This window comes from Gorilla gorilla, chromosome 3 (genome assembly GCF_029281585.2).
Source record: "Gorilla gorilla gorilla isolate KB3781 chromosome 3, NHGRI_mGorGor1-v2.1_pri, whole genome shotgun sequence".
NCBI lineage: Eukaryota > Metazoa > Chordata > Mammalia > Primates > Hominidae > Gorilla > Gorilla gorilla.
The window spans coordinates 108,295,853-108,313,863 of record NC_073227.2 but is presented as its reverse complement, the minus strand read 5'-3'; the positions used below and the strand labels follow the sequence as shown (position 1 = coordinate 108,313,863).

Here is an 18,011-nt window from a genome sequence, read left to right as displayed (position 1 = left end):
GGAAGAATACTAAAATTGAACTAATGTTTGGGTGGCCATGCTATTCAAGAACATTATGAAATGCATTTTTATTGTGTGCCATCTCCTGGTTTTGTCAGATGCAGATATGATATTTATTATCTATATTTTTATACAAGTTCAAAAGAATTTTGAACAAATTGGGGCCAAGAACAGAGTTCTTTGAAATACTGTGTGCGGCTCTTCTCTTCATCAACTCTAGTTTATTCACTAATACTCTTTGGGTATAGTTGTATTTTAAAAAAACTTTAAATCCAATTTTCACTAGCCCAGATTTTTCCAAAGCTTATCAGAATTTTTTTTCAAATACCTTTCGATGCCAACATGAATGAGGCTTCCAGCATTCCCAGATCTACCAGACTTTGTAGAGTACCTGTTTTATGTCCACTTCGTACAATCTTAGATATGATTAGGATGCTAAAGAAGTTGTTTATGCCTGCAAGAAGCTTGTAACTAGCTTGCTATACATGGATAAAACATTTAACCAATAAGAGCTTTATGACATTCTTCTGGGAAGTTTTTTTTATTTTGTTTTATTTTAAATAAAGATTCTGGAGTCTAACTTCTAGGGATTCTGATTCATTATGTCTCAGCTAGGTCCTAGGAATCTGTATTTTAAGAGAGCAGATCAAAGAGACAGAGAAAGACTAGGTTCTCAGGACATCATTTGAACCCCTGAGTTAGAACTAATTGAAGCTAGATCCACCCCTGGACTCCATAAGCCAAAAAATATCCTTTTAAAAAATTAAAAAAATTATTTCAACTTTACCCTTGCCCCTTTCCCTCCCTCCCTCCTCTTGTATTCCCCACTGTCTATTGTTGCCATCTTTATCCATGGGCACCCAAAGGTTAGCTCCCACTTATGAGTGAGAACATGTGGTATTTGGCTTTCAGTTACTATGTTAATTTGTTTAGGTTAATGGCCTCCAGCTGCATCCATGTTGCTGCAAAGGACATGATTTTATTCTTTTTCATAGCTTCATAGTATTCCATAGTGTATACGTACCATGTTTTAAAAAATCCAATCCATCATTGATGGGCACCTAGATTGACTCTATGTCTTTGCTATTATGAATAGTGCTGCAATGAATATACGGGTACACATGTCTTTGTAATATTATTTACAGCATTCCCATCAGCAATAAATAGGAGTTCTTTTTCCACATCCTCAACAGCAGTAGCATTATCAGTGTTTTGGATTTTGGCCATTCAAATGGGCGGGCAATTGGATCTCATTGTTTTAATTTGCAATTCCTTATTGATATATATGTGGAGCATCTTTTCATATGCTTAGTTGCCATCTGTATATCTTCTTTGGTAAGGTGTCTGTTCAGGTTGTTGGCTCATTTTTTCCTTTTATTTACCGGGGAAAAGCATGAATGCAGTATGCTACTACCACAAATTACGCAGTTGAGTTTCCCACATTTGGAGAAATCACAGGGATCAGCAAGTCTTCAGTGGAATAGAGAAGCCTTGCCCTAGGAAAAACTACCCTTGTGGTCATGGTATCTACCCTGCCTGGTAAGTCTTTTGGGCCTATTTTTCAATTGGGTGGCTTATTTTCTTGTTGAACTTTAAGGGTTCTTTGTATATTTTGAATCACAATCCTTTATCAGATAGGTCTTTTGCAAATATTTTCTCTCAGTCTGTGGCTTATCTTCAATTTTTTTTAAAATTTATCAACTTTTTTCAGTAGCTGATATAGTTTAGCTCTGTGTCTCCACTCAAATCTTATCTCCAGTCGTAATCCCCACATGTCAAGGGAGGGAGGTGATTGAATTATGAAGGCAGTTTCCCCCATGCTGTTCTCATGATAGTGACTGAATTCTCATGAGATCTGATGGTTTTATAAATGGCAGTTTTTCCTGCATCCTCACTTCTCTCTCCTGCCACCAGGTGAAGAAGGTCCTTGCTTCCCCTTCTCCTTCCGCCATGATTGTAAGTTTCCTGAGGCCTCCCCAGCCATGTAGAACTGTGAGTCAATTAAACCTTTTTCCTTTATAAATTACCCAGTCTTGGATAGTAGCTTTATAGCAGTGTGAAAATGGACTAATACAGTAGCCTTTGACCTTTCTTCTTAAAGATAAGGATATTAGCAAATGTAAACTTTTTACCAACAAACACCTTTTAAAATAAATATCTTTTACATTTGCCAAAGTCTATAAACTTTCAATTTGTTGTACAACAGTAAATATAACTTATTTTATATATTTAAATTTTTCATTGTTCACTACCAGTACTTTTTTAAAAGCATATTATCTTTATAGATAGTCATTAACATATTGTTAAATTTATATTTTATGGAAGATAGTTCCTAGTATTGTTTAATTTATAGAGATAAAGGAGAAAATATGCAGATCCAACTTCTAAGAGCATTCAATATTACACACCAAGCTTATTCCTGAAAACAATGACCCAGAAAACCACATGAAAGAGTTTTATTATGGATATCCTAAAACAAGTAACTATAAGTTCCAGATATATATAGAATATTCCACAGTTCCTATAATAAAAATTCATGAGTTTTCTGATCACCTTCAATGTTTGTACTGAGTTACACACTGCTGTTACATTAAAGCAAACCATTAAAAATAAAGCTAGTTTTCTCTCTTTTTTTCAACTTTTATTTTAGACTCAGAGGTATATGTGCAGGTTTGTTACCTGGGTATATTGTGTGGTGCTGAGATTTGGGGTATGAAAGATCCTGTCATCCAGGTACTGAGCATAGTACCCAATAGTTAGTTACTACCAGTACTTTACAAACATGAATTTTTCTTCCTTGAATTTTTTTTCTCTTTATTTAATCCTTCTGGAGTAGATTTTTTATTAGGTTTTTTTTTGTTTGTTTGTTTTCAAAGAACAACCCATTAATGCTTCATTATTCCCCAAAACTGTTTAAAATTAAGAAGGCCTTTCTGTTACCATAGACATAAAACGAATGGATTGGGCGTTATATTTTTCAGTTTAATCTTTTCTCTTCCTCTTTAGGATTTTCTAAATATTCCTCCACTTTCCTCTGTCATTAAATGTTGTTATGGGAAAAGTAAGAGGTCAGATTAAACCCATTGTTTTTCTCTCAGGCTGAGTAGATGACTTTATTTTATTATGATTATTATTTGGCCCAAAAGTTATGTCTGTTTAGTGAAATTATTATTATTACTATTGTTATTGTTATCCTGCTCTCAGATACATCTTTCTGTTGATTATTCAGCATAATTATTTACCTAGGAGATATTGTGCATGTTTAATCAGCAAATTCAAATTTTCACTTATTTTAACAAGGTTTTCTTCTTTTATAATTTCAAATAATCTGCTGTTTCATTAATTCTGTAAATTTAGCACTACCTATTACGCATATGTTGAGCTACTGTGTCATGTTTCTGTATTATCTCCTTTCTAATTACTCTTTCTGTCATTTTCTATTTTTATTTTTAATAGGATTTTTATAAATCTTGACCTTCATGTTATTGTACCATTCATGATTTTGTGGTTTTAAAGGTGGCTTTTCTTTTCCTAATTATTTATTGAAAATCTTTAATTCCTCCTGTGAATTCTGCCAGCTCACTTTTCATTTTTCCATGGTCATGTATTTTATTTTATATTTTTCATTCTTTTTTAAAGTTAAAATTATTTTTAAAGGATTTCTGTTCCTGGCTCTGATGGAGCAACAGGCACAGATTTAACCTCTTACTTAAACAAAATACAGACAAAATTTATAAAGGATGGTTCTCAAACATGGGACAACAGGCAGTATAAACAGTAATTTTTCAAAGAAGATAAACAAAGGAAGTAAACCCTATGGTTTCTCTACTGATTCCCTAGAAAGAGATTTCAAGCTATCAGTCTCACTCAATTGAGAAGACAGAGTTCACTGAGAATTTGGGGAAAGTCAAAGTGGACAGAATTCACAAAGAACTAAAAAAAAGAGTATTGTGCAGAGAAAGAGCTCCAGCTACCTCCACAGAGTTTCCCTTGAGTTTTCAGAGCATGCGTTTGGGGAACCCACCTGAGGCAAGGGAAAGAACTACCAGAAAGAAGCAGGTGGAAAAATTCCTGATGTTCACATAGACCAGGAAATTTCTCAAGTTTTTGTCATCTGAAGTGAAGAAATCTTATCCTGTATGAGGTGTTGAAGAGAATACTCAGAAGGACAATGCCTCCGTAGTAGGACCAAACTAGCCTAGAGTAAAGGCTGGTCTGCCTTGTATGACTCCTTGTGAAACTATTCTGCTGAGTATGTCACCAATTTTCTAAGCGAATCTAAGTGATTCCAAGTAATAAGTTGAAATTTTCACTATTTGTATGTTTTTATTGATTATTCATTGTGGTTGCAATAGTTTTTGGTTTATAATATTTTGTTGGTCTGTTATTTGCTGCATAGTGGTTTATGATAGTTATATCTTTATTGGATCTTTAACAATGTAGAATAAGTTCTTTGTTTCATTTCATGTTATTTGTTTCTAAATTTTACTTCTTATTTAACAGTAATTAACAGTAATGTTGCAAATCTTTAAAAATGTTTTACTTTATTTGTAAGGAAAACACCTAAAGCAAAGTGAAACAAAAAATGATGTAGGATCTATTATTATTATTTTCCATCATGTGAATCTTTGTCTTAACAGAGAGGCTTCATCTGTTTATATTTGTTGTTACAATTGATTTCTTTCATCATTCTGTTATTTCAGTGTTTCTCTTGAAAAATAGGTTCTTGTTATTCAATGATTTAGTTTTCGCTTTATGTATCATTTTCTTTATTTTGTCCTTCATATTTTGCAAGCTATATAGCCTCTGTTAAATTCCATTAATGGATATCTTTAAGCACTCGTTGACATGTAATTTTCTAATGTCCCAGTAAATAAAGAATTTGTCAACATAAAATGTGTGTGTAGGCCAGGTGCGGTGGCTCATGCCTGTAATCCCAGAACTTTGGGAGGCCAAGGTGGGTGGATCACCTGAGGTCAGGATTTTGAAACCAGCCTGACCAACATGGCAAAACCCTGTCTCTACTAAAAGAATACAAAACTTAGCTGGACGTGGGGGCACGCACCTGTGGTCCCAGCTACTTAGGAGTCTGAGGTGGGAGAATCGCTTGAACTTGGGAGGCGGAGGTTGCAGTGAGCCGACATCGCACTATTGCACTCCAGCCTGGGTGACAGAGCAACTCCATCTCAAAAAAAAAAATTAAAAAAAAAACAAAAATGTATGTGTATAATCCTTGCACATACTGCTACCAGGGTTATTTTTATCTCTAATCCACATATATTGCTTTATCTGCAGGAAAATTAGTTTTCAGAATTTGATGTAGGCTTATTTCCGTCTCTATTTCCTGCTCAATTGTGTTCTGGGATTTGGCATCTCTGCTCTGATAAATAAAGATATCAGGGAAAGGGTACAGTACAGAACATTACTGCCCTTCAGATCATTAATGGAAGGTGGAGGAATTACTGCAACCCTTTCTTGTTGGCACAAGTTCTTCATCTTTGAGCTAGCCATCAGACAGTGGGCAGGTATGAAGTGGTTTTGTCGTCTCTTCTCTTTTTTTTTTTTTTTCTGAGACATGGTCTCGCTCTGTTTCTGAGGTTGGAATGCAGTGGTGCAGTCATACCTCACTGAAGCCTTGACCTCCTGGGCTCACAGGATCTTCTTGCCTCAGTCTCCTGAGTAGCTAGGACTATAGGCATGACATCACCCTTGACTCTCTTTCTTTTGTTCTTTCTCCCCTCACCTCCTCTTCCTGCTGCTTCTTCTCTTTATCCTCCTCTTTCCCCTTTTCCCCCTCCTCCTCCTGTTTCTTGATTTCTTTTACCTTAAGCAAAATCTGGGGAAATCTGGAGTAAAAATCTGCTTACACTTTTTTGTCTTCTGGTTAGGAGAGATTAGGATATACTCAGATGATTCATTGGTGTAAATCTTCTTCTTTATTCTCTGTCTTCATGGGCATTTTGTGAAAATTAGAAAAGGCGGTATGATGGGAGATTAGTTATGTATCTTTTTTTTGTAATTAAACTTTTTACTTTGAAATAACTATAGATTTACAGAAAGGTACCAAGAAATATACAGGGAGGTCCTGTGTACCCTACACCAACCCTTCCTCAGTGTTAACATCTTACAAAACCAGGTACAATATTGGAACCAGAAAATTGACATCAGTATAATCCATAGAGCTTTCTCAGGTTTCAGTTATTGCATGTGTGCATAGCTCTATGCAATTTTATCGCACGTGTAGCTTTGTGTAACTGTCACCACCATCAAAATAAAGGCATCATCACCACAAAACTACCTCATGTTACAACTTTATAGCCACACTGTTACATCTCCTCCATCTCTAATCTCTGACAACCACTAATCTGTTCTCCATCTCTATAATTACATTATTTCACAAATGTTATATGAATGAATTCATGCACTATGTGTCCTTTTGTAATTGGCTTTGTCCACTCAGAATAATTTCCTCAAGGTTCATCCAAGTTGTGTGTATCTGTAGTTCCTTCCTTTTTGTTGCTGAATAGTATTGCATAGAGTGCGTACAGTGCTACAGTTTGGTCAAGCATTTGCCCATTTAAGTACATTTGGGTAGTTCCAGTTTTGGACTATTACAAATAAAGCTGCTCTAAACATATACAAATTTCTGTATGAAAATAAATAAGTTTTCATTTCCCTAGGATATATAGCCAAGAGTGCAGTTTGTGGATCATAGGTAAGTCTAAGTTAAAAAAAAATGCCAATGTATTTTCCAGAGTCGTTGTGCTATATTACATTCCTACCAGCTGTATGAGTGATCAGTTTCTCCACATCCTTGCCAGCATTTGATGTTGTCACTAATTTTAGTTTTAGTCATTCTGATAGGTGTGTCATAGTGATATGCTATTGCAATTTTAACTTGCTTTTCTCTGATGACTAAAGATGTTGAGCATCTCTTCATGTGTTTATTTCCCATCTGTATATCCTCTTTGGTTAAAATGTCAGGGCATGTCTATTGTCCATTCCCTAATTGGATTGTTTGATTTTTAAATTTTGACTTTTGAGTATTCTTTGTGGTTTAATAAAAAATATATTTCATCTTTGTCCTTGGTTCCAGGCATACAGCTCCTAAAACACTTGGACTGTCCTGAGTGGCGAGTATCTTTTGTTTGCTAATAAGATGACTGGTGGCCAGGGTTCCTGGACAGCTTCAGGACAGGGGCTGGTAACCAGAAAGAGCAAACCATGATTAGAGAGTTGAAACTTTTAGTCTGTCTCCCTGACCTCTGGAAAGGGGAGAGGGGCTGGAGATTGGGTTCAATCACGAATGACCAATGGTATAAACAATCATATCTGTGCAATAAAACCTCTATTAAAAACTCCTAAAGCATAGGTTTCAGGAAGCTTCCAGGTTGGTGAACAAATCAAGGTGCTGGGAGGGTAGGACACTCAGAAAGAGCATGGAAGCTCTGCACACCCCTCTTTCTCCCATACCTTGCCTAATGCATCTATGTTATTTGGCTGTTCCTCAGTTGTACCCTTTATAATAAATCAGTTGTATTAGTTTGTTCTCATGCTGCTAATAAAGACATACCTGAGACTGGGTAATTTATAAAGGAAATAGGTTTAATTGACTCACATTTCAGCATGGCTGGGGAGGCCTCAGGAAACTTACAATCATGGCAGAAGGGGAAGCAAACATGTACTTCTTCACATGGCAGCAGCAAGAAGTGCAGAGCGAAGGGTGGGAAATGCCTTTTATAAAACCATCGGATCAGCCAGGCATGGTGGCTCACACCTGTAATCCCAGCACTTTGGGAGGCTGAGGTGGGTGGATCATCTGAGGTCAGGAGTTTGAGACCAGCCTGACCAACATGGAGAAACCCTGTCTCTACTAAAAATACAAAATTAGCCAGGCGTGGTGGCACATGCCTGTAATCCCAGCTACTCAGGAAGGCTGAGGCAGGAGAATTGCTTGAACCTGGGAGGCGGAGGTTTCAGTGAGTTGAGCTCATGCCACTGCACTCCAGCCTAGGCAACAAGAGTGAAACTCGGTCTAAAAAAAAAAACAAAAAACAAACACCGTCGGATCTCTGGAGACCCCACTCATTATCACGAGAACAGCATGGGGGTAATTGCCCCCATGACTCAATTACCTCCCACTGGGTTCCTCCCACGACACATGGGGTTATGGGAACTACAACTCAAGATGAGATTTGGGTGGGGACATAGCCAAAGTATATGACGGGTAAACATGAGTAAATGTTTTTCTGAGTTTTTCTGAGTTGTTTTTAGCAGAGTATTAAACCTGAAAGGAGGTCATAGAAACCCCTGAATTTGTAGCCAAGTTGGACATTAGTTATGGGTACCCTGGAGACCCAGGACTGGTGAGGACTGGTTTCTGAAGTGAGGACAGTCTTGTGAGACTAAGCCCTTTAACTTGTGGATTCTGCACTATGAGTAGTTAGTGTGTAGACCTTTATATTCTAAATAAAAGTTCTTTGCAGGGTGTGTGGTTTGCAAATATTTTCTCCGGTCTGTAATTTGTCTATTCATCGTTTTAGCAGGAAGTTTCACAGAGCAAAGGTTTAAATTTTTCTGAAGTCTAATTTATAATTATTTCTTTTTATGGATTATTCCTTTGGTGTGCAGTCTAAGAACTATTTGCCTAGTCCTAGGTCTGAAGATTTTCTTCTATTTTTTTTCTAGAAGTTTTATAGTTTTATATTTTACATTTAAGTCTTTGATCCAGTTTGAGTTAATATTTGTATAAAGTGTGAGGTTAAGGGTTTTGTTTTTTGTTTTTGTTTTTGCCTATGGATATTCAATTGCTCCAACACTATTTATTGCAAAGACCATCTCTTCTTCCTTATTAGATTGTTTTCCTTCTTTTGTCAAAAACAATTGGGCATGTTTATGTAGATATATTTCTGGGTTCTCCAGTCTGTTCCACTGATCTATGTTTCCATTCTTCTGCCTGTACCACCCTTTCTTGATTACTGTAGCTACATAGTAAGCCTTAAAATCATAAAGAGTGATTTATTGTTCTTTTTCAAAATTGTTTTGGTTATTCTTAAAGCCTTTACCTTCCCATATAAATTTTAGAATAAATTTCTCTATGTCTACAAAAAATGGTGATGATTTTTGGATAAGAATTGTGTTAAACCTACAGATCAATTTAGGAAGAACTGACCTGTTTACTATGTTGAGCCTTCCAATCTGTGAACATGTTGTGTCTCCCCAAGTATTCAGGTCTTCTTTTTTGTAATCAGCATTTTGTAACTTTCTTTATACAGATTCTGTACATGCTTTATTACAGGGGTCTCCAACCCCCAGGCCACAAACCAGTACTGGTCTGTGGACTCTTAGGAACCGGGCCCCACAGCGAGAGGGGAGTGGTGGGCGAGCTGGCATTACCACCTGAGCTCCACCTCCTGTCAGATCAGTGGCATTAGATTCTCATAGGAACACAAACCCTATTGTGAACTGCTCCTGCAAGGAATCTAGGTTGCGTGTTCCTTATGAGAATCTAACTAATGCCTGATGATCTGAGGTGGAACAGTTTCATCCCCAAACCATCCTCCCCACTCCACCTCCTGCCAGTTCATGGAAAAATTGTCTTCTATGAAATTGGTCCCTGGTGCCAAAAAGGTCACTGCTTTATTAGATTGACACTTACATATTTCATTTTCTTTGAAGCAATTGTAAATGGTATTGTGTTTTCGATTTTGGTTTACATTTGTTCATTGTTACAATATAGGAATTCAGTTGATGTTTGTGAGCTGATCTGTATTTTGCAATCTTACCAAACTGTTAGTTCTAGGACTGTTTTTGTAGATTTCTTAGAGTTTTCTATATAGATAATCATATTATCTGAAAATAGAGACAGTTTCATTTTCTTTTCTTCAATCGGTGTGCCTTTTAATTCTTCTTCTTGCCTTATTACAGTTCATACAACTTCTAGTGCTATGTTGAATAAGAGTGATAAGAGGTGACATTCTTTTCTTTCTTTCTTTTTTTTTTTTTTTTTTGAGATGGACTCTCCCTCTGCTCTGTTGCCCAGGCTGGAGTGCAGTGGCACGATCTCGGCTCACTGCAAGTTCTGCCTCCCGGCCTCCGGGGTTCACACTGTTCTCCTGCCTCAGCCTCCCGAGTGGCTGGGACTACAGGCGCCCGCCACCACGCCCAGCTAATTTTTTGTATTTTTAATAGAGACGGAGTTTCACCATGTTAGCCAGGATGGTCTCGATCTCCTGACCTCGTGATCCACCTGCCTCAGCCACCCAAAGTGCTGGGATTACAGGCGTGAGTCACTGCACCTGGCCAAGAGGTGACATTCTTGCTTTTTTCCCAATCTTAGAGGAAAAGCATTCAACCTTAAGTATTCATCCTTAAGAATGATGTTAGCTGTAGATTTTCCCAAATGCTCTTTATAAGGCTGAAGTACTTCCCCTCTGTTCCTGAGAGTTTCTGGGTGTTTTTGTTTTTGTATTTTGGTAAATTTTGAATGGATGTTGAATTTTGTGAAATACGTTAGCCACATTATTGATATTATCATGGTTTTTATTCTTTAGCTTCTTGATATAATAAAATATATTGTCTGATTTTTAAATACTGAACAACACTTGCATACCTGAGTAAATCCCCCTTGATCGAGATGCATTATTCTTTCTATTGTTGAATCTGATTTGCTAACATTTTTGTGTCTACACTTGTGAGAGATATTGATCTATGCTATTCTTTCTTTTTCTTTTGATGCTATCTTTGTCTGGTTTTGATATCAGAGTAATTCTGGTCTCATAAAGTGTATTGGAGAGTGTTCTCTTCTATTTTCTGGAAGACAGACAGTGTGTAAAATTAGTGTTAATTCTTCTGTGAATGTTTGGTAAAATTCTCCAGTGAAACCATCTGGGCCTGGAGATTTCTTTTTTAGGAACTTTTAAATTGTGAATTGAATTTCTTTACTACTTATAAGGCTATCCAGGTTATCAGCTTCCTCTTGACTGAGTTTTGATAGTTTATGGTTTTTAAGGGGTTGGTCAATTTTCTTCTAAGTTGTTGAATTTATGAGTATAAATCTTTTCATAGTGTATTGGATTTCCAGGGCTGCTGTAATGAGTACCACAAACAGGGTGGTTTAAAACAACAGAAATGTATTGTCTCACAGTTCTTGAGGCCAGGGCCTGAAATCAAGGAGTCAGCAGGGCCATGCTCTCTCAAGACCCATGGGGAGAATCCTTGCTTGTCTCTTTCTAGCTTTGGTGGCTGCTGGCAATCTGCAGTACTTCTTGGCTTGTAGCTGCATAACTCCAACCTCTGCCTTTGTTGTCACATGGCATTCTCCCTGTGTGTCTCTGTCCTCACATGGCCTCTTCCTATAAGGACATCATCATACTAGATTAGGAGCCCACCCTGCTCCTTGATGACCTCATCTTAACTAATTCCACCTGCAATGACGCTATTTCCAAATAAGGTCACATTCTGGGATATTGGGGGTTAGGACTTTAACATTTCTTTTTGGGTTGGGGGAATACATTCACCTCATAACAGTAGTCTTCCTCTATTAGCCCTTTAATGGCTGCGGGATCTCCCCTGTTTAATTCCTGATATTGGAGATTTGTGTCTTCTCTTTATCTGTGTCCATCTCACTAGAAGATTTTCAATTTTATTAATTTTTTTACAAAAACCAGCCTTTTGTTTAATTTTCTCTGTTGCTTTCCTGTTTTCAATTTCATTGGTTTTCACTTATATCTTTACTATTTCCCTTCTTCTGCCTATGATGGTTTGTTTGGCTTTTCTTCTAGTTTCCTGAGATTGGAACTTGGATCATTTATTGGACCCCCACCACCACCCGAGGGGTCTCAGGAGGCACTGCGAAGTCCAGCCTGGCTGCATTCTGCATGGTGTCAGCTCCTGCTCTGCTTCCTCTCCACCGCCTGTATCTGGAATGATAAAGAAGATGATGTATGGGAAATTCAAGTATTTGAGCTATACCTAGAGTAAGCCCTCCCCTCCCTCTTTCTCCCAACCTTCAAAAAGTTAGAGATATCATTTCCTTACAAGAATTTTGTTCTTTTACTCAATAATAACTTCAAAATGAAACCTCGATACATTATAAATGATGTCAGTAATACTAAGGACACCTTTGGCACCCTACTTTTAGATTTCCCCTTAGGTCTGCCCCACATTTTTTTGGTGGAGCCTCAGAGGCCACCGCTCTTTTCTCTTTCTGGTTGCTGATCTATGCTCTTTCAATGTGACTAGAAGAGCAGATTCAGCTACATAGGTCTTTGGGACTTACGTGTTTGCATCTTTGGGGGAATATTATCAGAAATTTGGATCTAATATGCAATATCTATCTACACTCTGGATTAAAATAATCACATTGGATTAGTCAAACACGAGTCACTATGGTATTGAGAATAAAATAGTTGAGTCAAAGAGTCTGCACTGAAATAACGTTGAAGTTCAACTTGCAATGTTTTAGAGAATGCATGCTTTCTGGATGTTTTGAGTGGAGAATAAAATTATGCTTCAGTAAGTGAGCTACTAAATTGAAGAAGTATAAAAAACTACCTTATGAAATTGTGAAGTAGAAAATAATCTTTTCTTTAATCTCTGCAAATAGGTTTTTAAGGTCCTTTTTGCATGCTCAGTACAGGTCAATATCAGAATTGCTCATTATAGTTCTTTGCCTCTGCCTTGCTCCACTGACAAAGCTGAATCCCATGGAAACTTGGCCATTATGCTATAATTGCAATGAAACAGGATTTGGAGCAATTGTTACCAGAAACTTGAAAAACTGGGGGTGGCAGAGGAGAAAAGGCTATGCCAGGAACCAGGACAAATACTTTGATTCACAGTTAGGCCATATCATTGCCGTGGGCAAGGGATGAAAATATTGTCTGACTAAAGAAGACCTGCATCAAAGGGAGTATCTACAGGGTTATTGAAAAATGCATAGGTGATGGGAAATTGGTCTTGACACTTTTTTTATTTATAAAAATTTATGAATGCCTTTTTTATGATCTTGTGAGGTGAATAATGAGGGAATTGTTCTGAGACTTTTATATCTATGTCTGAGACACTATCTGATGGACATTATTCATTGTACATTTTTCTGTTCTCCCTGCTCTATCCTCCTACTTCCAATTTTTGGAACATTTTTAAACCTTGAGAAAAGTTAAAAGAATAATATGCTTTTCCCATAGTTTCTTCTCTTTCTGTATACCTTTTTTCTGACTTCTTACTAATTTTTTTCCCCTGATGACAGCCTACCATTGAATTTTTTTTTAACACTGTAGAAACAGCCTTTATTGGTTGCAACATGGATTGGAAGAGGAGGGTGTATGATAGCTCCCACTCCTGGGGCAGCACCCACAGACTCAGTCGCCACTTTCCAAAAAGCTAAAAAGAAATTTTATTGTGTATATTTAAGGTATACAACATGATGTTATGGGATACATATAGACAGTAAAATGGCTTCTGTAGTGAAGCAAATTAACATACCCATCATCTCCTATAGATAGCCTTTTTTATGTGTGTGGCAAGAACAGCTAAAGTCTACTCATTTAGCAGAAATCCCAAATACTGTACAATTTTATTAATAGTAGTCCTCATGTTGTACACTGGATCTCTAGACTTGCTTATTCCCCATGTCTGCTACTTTGTAACCTCTAACCTACATCTTCACATTTCCTCTCCCAGCCATTATTTTCTGAACCGCTGGAAAGTAAATTACAAAAACCATGGCACTTCATCCCTAAATATTTCATTATACTTCTCTCAAGAGTAAGAACATTCACTTTCATGTACAATGCAATGATCACATCTAAGAAAATTATCAGTAATTTCACAATATCATTTAATATACTGTGTATATTCAGATTGCCACAATTGTCCCCAAAAGGTTTTTTATGGCTGTGTGTCTTTTTCAATCCAGGAGCCAATCAAGGTTCATGTTTTACCTTTTTTTCTTGAGACGGAGTTTCACTCTTGTTGCCCAGGCTGGAGTGCAATGGTGCAATCTCGGCTCACCGCAACCTCCACTTCCTGGGTTCAAGCGATTCTCCTGCCTCAACCTCCCGAGTAGCTGGGATTACAGGCATGTGCCACCACACCTGGCTAATTTTGTATTTTTAGTAGAGAAGGGGTTTCTCCATGTTGGTCAGGCTGGTCGGGTACTCCCAATCTCAGGTGATCTGTCCTTCTCGGCCTCCCAAAGTGTTGGGATTACAGGCATGAGCCACCACGCCCGGCCCATGTTTTACTTTTTATACCTGGTATATTTTTAATCTATTTTATACCTGGTATATTTTTAATCTAGAATACTATCTCCTCTCTTGCCCTTTTTCTCTTATCAAATTGTCTTTTTTGTAGGATTGGAAGATTTAGAAAATTTAGAAAAGGATGCTCAGTTAACCTGAATGTCAAATAAACAATGAATCATCTTTTAGCATAAAATGTCCTGTGCTCATACTAAAAGCTAATTTGTTATTTATCTGAAAATCAAATTTAACTCAGTATCCTGTATTTTATCTAACAACTCTGCTTTTTAAAAAGTTCAGACTGCCGGGTGCGGTGGCTCATGCCTGTAATCTCAGCTACTGGGGAGGCTGAGGCAGGAGAATCACTTGAACCCGGGGCCGGGGGGAGGTTGCAGTGAGCCGAGATCTCGCCACTTCATGCCAGCCTGGGTGAAAGAGCGAAAATCCGTCTCAAAAGATAAAAAAAAAAAAAGCTCAGACCAGTTCTATTATAGAGTAGCTCAAATTCTGGATTTGCTTGTTTTCTAGTCATTTGATTTTGTAAACATTTTTTACAAAAATTTCTAGATGATGTTGCATATTTCTTATTGCCTCACACTGGGTGGTACATATCTACAAGTCTCATTTGTGAAATTAAGTTTAATTACTGGCTAAAGATGGTGACTGCAAATCTCTCTGGTTGAAAGCACTTTCTTTCTTTTGGAATTATTCAATAATTGCGGAGTAATATTCTGAGGCCAGGTGAATATTCTGAGACCGGGTGAGATGTTCTCAATCATCTTCTGCACAATAATTTTAACATTCATTAGTGATCACTTCCTCAATTATTTCCTTGTGGGTTATGAAATAATTTTTTAATGTTAACATTCCTTCTAGTTTTATTACTAGCTGACATTCATCTGTAAAGAAGAATTTTCCTTCTTTAATGCTCTTTTGTAGTATCACTATATACTAGTGGAATTTTAAAAATTCAATTTGTTATAATTCGTTACTGCCATTATTCTGTTATTGCTCAAATTACGCCAGTTTTGGCCAATGGAAGCCCCTTGCAAGTCTGCTCTTTGGTCCGTTGGATATAACCCCATTTTGTCCTTTCGTGCTTGCTTTCATCCTATCATGAAAAAATGTCCCAGGCTCATTTTTGTACTCTTGTTGTCTAGGAGGAATCAGCCTTTTCCCCTGTCAGTTTTGTGCCTCCCTGCTCCAAATCCATTGTCTCTGCCCTGCTCTGTGATACTGCTGGAGATGGACCCTGTGAACGTGCTTCCTTTGCCAGCTGGCACAGTGGCAAGCTTTGTCAGTAGAGGGCACTGGAGGGACACTGCTGTGCACACAGAGCACCTTGTGGCACTCACCCTCCAGCTAGCCTCCTGCTCAGCTGGCCTGCCCCATGGTTTTCCTTCTTTGCTGGCCTCAGTCTGCTGGAACCCCTGTGGGAAGTCTCTTGTTTTCCAACTTGAGCCCACCAGTTGGACCACTGTGGACCAGCTCTGACTCAGGATAACACAGCAGACTTCTCTGCCATCCCTTGGGCTGTGACTGTACCCTTTCCAGTGAAGTCTGAATCTCAGGAGAGGGCCCCTCCTTTTGCAAGTTGTTCCTTATATGGGCACTTTCAGCCCCATGGTATTGTTAATGTTCTCTTATTTCTCTTATTCTCTCTGGTTAATCTCCTCTTTCTAGTTAATAATTCTTTAAATTAAATTTTCCCTGTTCAAATGACTGGTCTCTTTTCTGTCTTCTGAATGAACCCTGACTAATAGAGAAGTGGTGCAGGGAATAGTTGTTAAATAGTACCACTATTCAAATAAGTGATTCCAGGAGTAACTTGGTCGTGCCCTTGGATTTGAGCACAGTGCCAAGCCCCTTGCCAAGCATGTGGGAACAACACCATCAATCCAGCCATCACCTGCAGGTGAGTGTGAGGAAGTGCCCACTGCAGCAAGTATGCTGGGAGCCTAAGGGGCTGCTGCACCTGACTAATGATATCTACAAGGACTATGGCATGGCATTGTCTTCTCATCATTAGAAGAGGTTTCTCCACACCCAGACTGTGAAGTTACTCACTCATGTATTTATCTAATATCTTTATAGTTTCCTTTTAAATTTATTGATTATTTTAAAAATTGATACACAATAGTTGTCCGTATTTTGGGGGCACATGTGATGTTTTTGTGTGTGCATATAGTGTGTAATGATCCAATGAGCATAACTGAGATATCCATTTCCTCAAACATTTATCTTTTCTTTATGTTGGGAACACTTGAATTCTTGTCTTTTAGGGTTTTTAACAAATGTATATACACTAAATGATTGATAGTTACCCTACTGTATTGTCAAATGCTAGATCTTATTTCTTCTACCTAACTGTATATTTGTACCCATTAATCAACTTTTCTTCATCTGCCCCTTACCCTCACCCTCCCCAGCCTCTTGAAGAACCACGAACTTACAGTCTATCTCTATGTGATCCACTTTTCTAGCTCCCACGTATGGGTGAGAACATGCGATATTTGTCTTTTTGTGCCTGTCTTATTTCACTTAATATAATGACCTCCAGTTCCATCCATGTTGCTGCAAATGACAGGATTTAATTTCTTTTTATGGTCAAATAGTACTCCATTGTGTGTATATACCACATTTTCTTTATCTATTCATCATGAGGGACATTTACATTTATTGCACATCTTGGCTATTGTGAATAGTGCTGCCATAAACATTGGAGTTCAGATATCTCTTCCACATATTGATTTGCTTTCTTTTGGTTATATGCTCAGCAGTGGGATTGCTAAATAATATGGTAGTTCTATTTTTGTTTTTTTGAGAAGTCTCCATACAGTTTTTCATAGTGGCTGTACTAATTTAGAGTTCTCACCAGTGTACGAGTGTCCTTCTTTCGCCGAATCCTGGCCTGTGTCTGTTATTTTTTGTCTCTTTGATAAAAGCCATTTTAACTTGGGTGGGATGATATCTCATTGTGGTTGTGATTTGCATTTGCCTGGTGATTAGTGATGTTGAGCATTTTTCCGTATACCTGTTGGCCATTTGCATGTCTTCTTTTGAGAAATGTCTATTCAGATTTGTGCCCATTTTAAATTGGATTATTTGAGTTGTCTTTTTTTTCTTTTTTTTTTATATTAAGTTGTTTGAGTTCCTTATGTATTCTGGATTTTAATTCCTTCTTAGATGTATAGTTTGTGCATGTTTTCTCTTGGTATTTTTGACAACATAGGCGAAACTAGAGGATGTTAAGTTAAATAAGCCAAGCACAGAAGGAGGAGTACTGCATGATCTCACTCATATGTGGAATCTAGAAAAGTTGACCTCATAGAAGTAGAGAGTAGAATAGTGATTACCAGCAGCTGGGAGAGTGGGAAGGTGGATGAGGGGAGGTTAGTCAATGGGTACAAAGTTACAGTTAGCTAGGAGGAATAAATTCTAGTATTCTATTGCAAAGTAGCTTGGCTATAGTCAATAATAATGTATTGTATACTTCAAAATAGCTAGAAAAGAGGATTGAATGTTTTCAGCACAAATAAATGACAAGTGTTTCAGGTGATGGATATGATAATTACCCTTTGATAATTATACAATGTATATATGTAACAAAACATCACACCGTACCCCATAAATATGTACAATTATTATGTATCAATTGAAACCAAAATAAACCTTTAAAAACATTATATAGGCAGTAAAAAAGGTTATGTTTTATTAATTGCTGGACAACTGTGGGAAAACAAATAAGCAATTGACACCACCAAA

At 37.5% G+C, this 18,011-nt stretch overlaps 1 long non-coding RNA gene and 1 other non-coding gene across 3 annotated transcripts; one reads left to right on the top strand and one right to left on the bottom strand.

Annotated features, from left to right (window-relative positions):
• Nucleotides 1–528: 528 nt before the first annotated feature.
• Nucleotides 529–15,950, top strand: LOC129533030 (uncharacterized). 2 transcript variants are annotated; one of them, XR_010133414.1, is made up of 3 exons: nt 529–1,992; nt 11,784–11,943; nt 15,407–15,950. It is a non-coding gene; the product is annotated as an uncharacterized lncRNA (long non-coding RNA). The 2 variants fall into 2 exon arrangements; XR_010133413.1 differs by having other exon boundaries at nt 11,784–11,978.
• Nucleotides 1,383–1,547, bottom strand: LOC115934493 (U1 spliceosomal RNA). Its single transcript, XR_004070284.1, has one exon. It is a non-coding gene; the product is annotated as a U1 spliceosomal RNA (small nuclear RNA).
• Nucleotides 15,951–18,011: the final 2,061 nt, after the last annotated feature.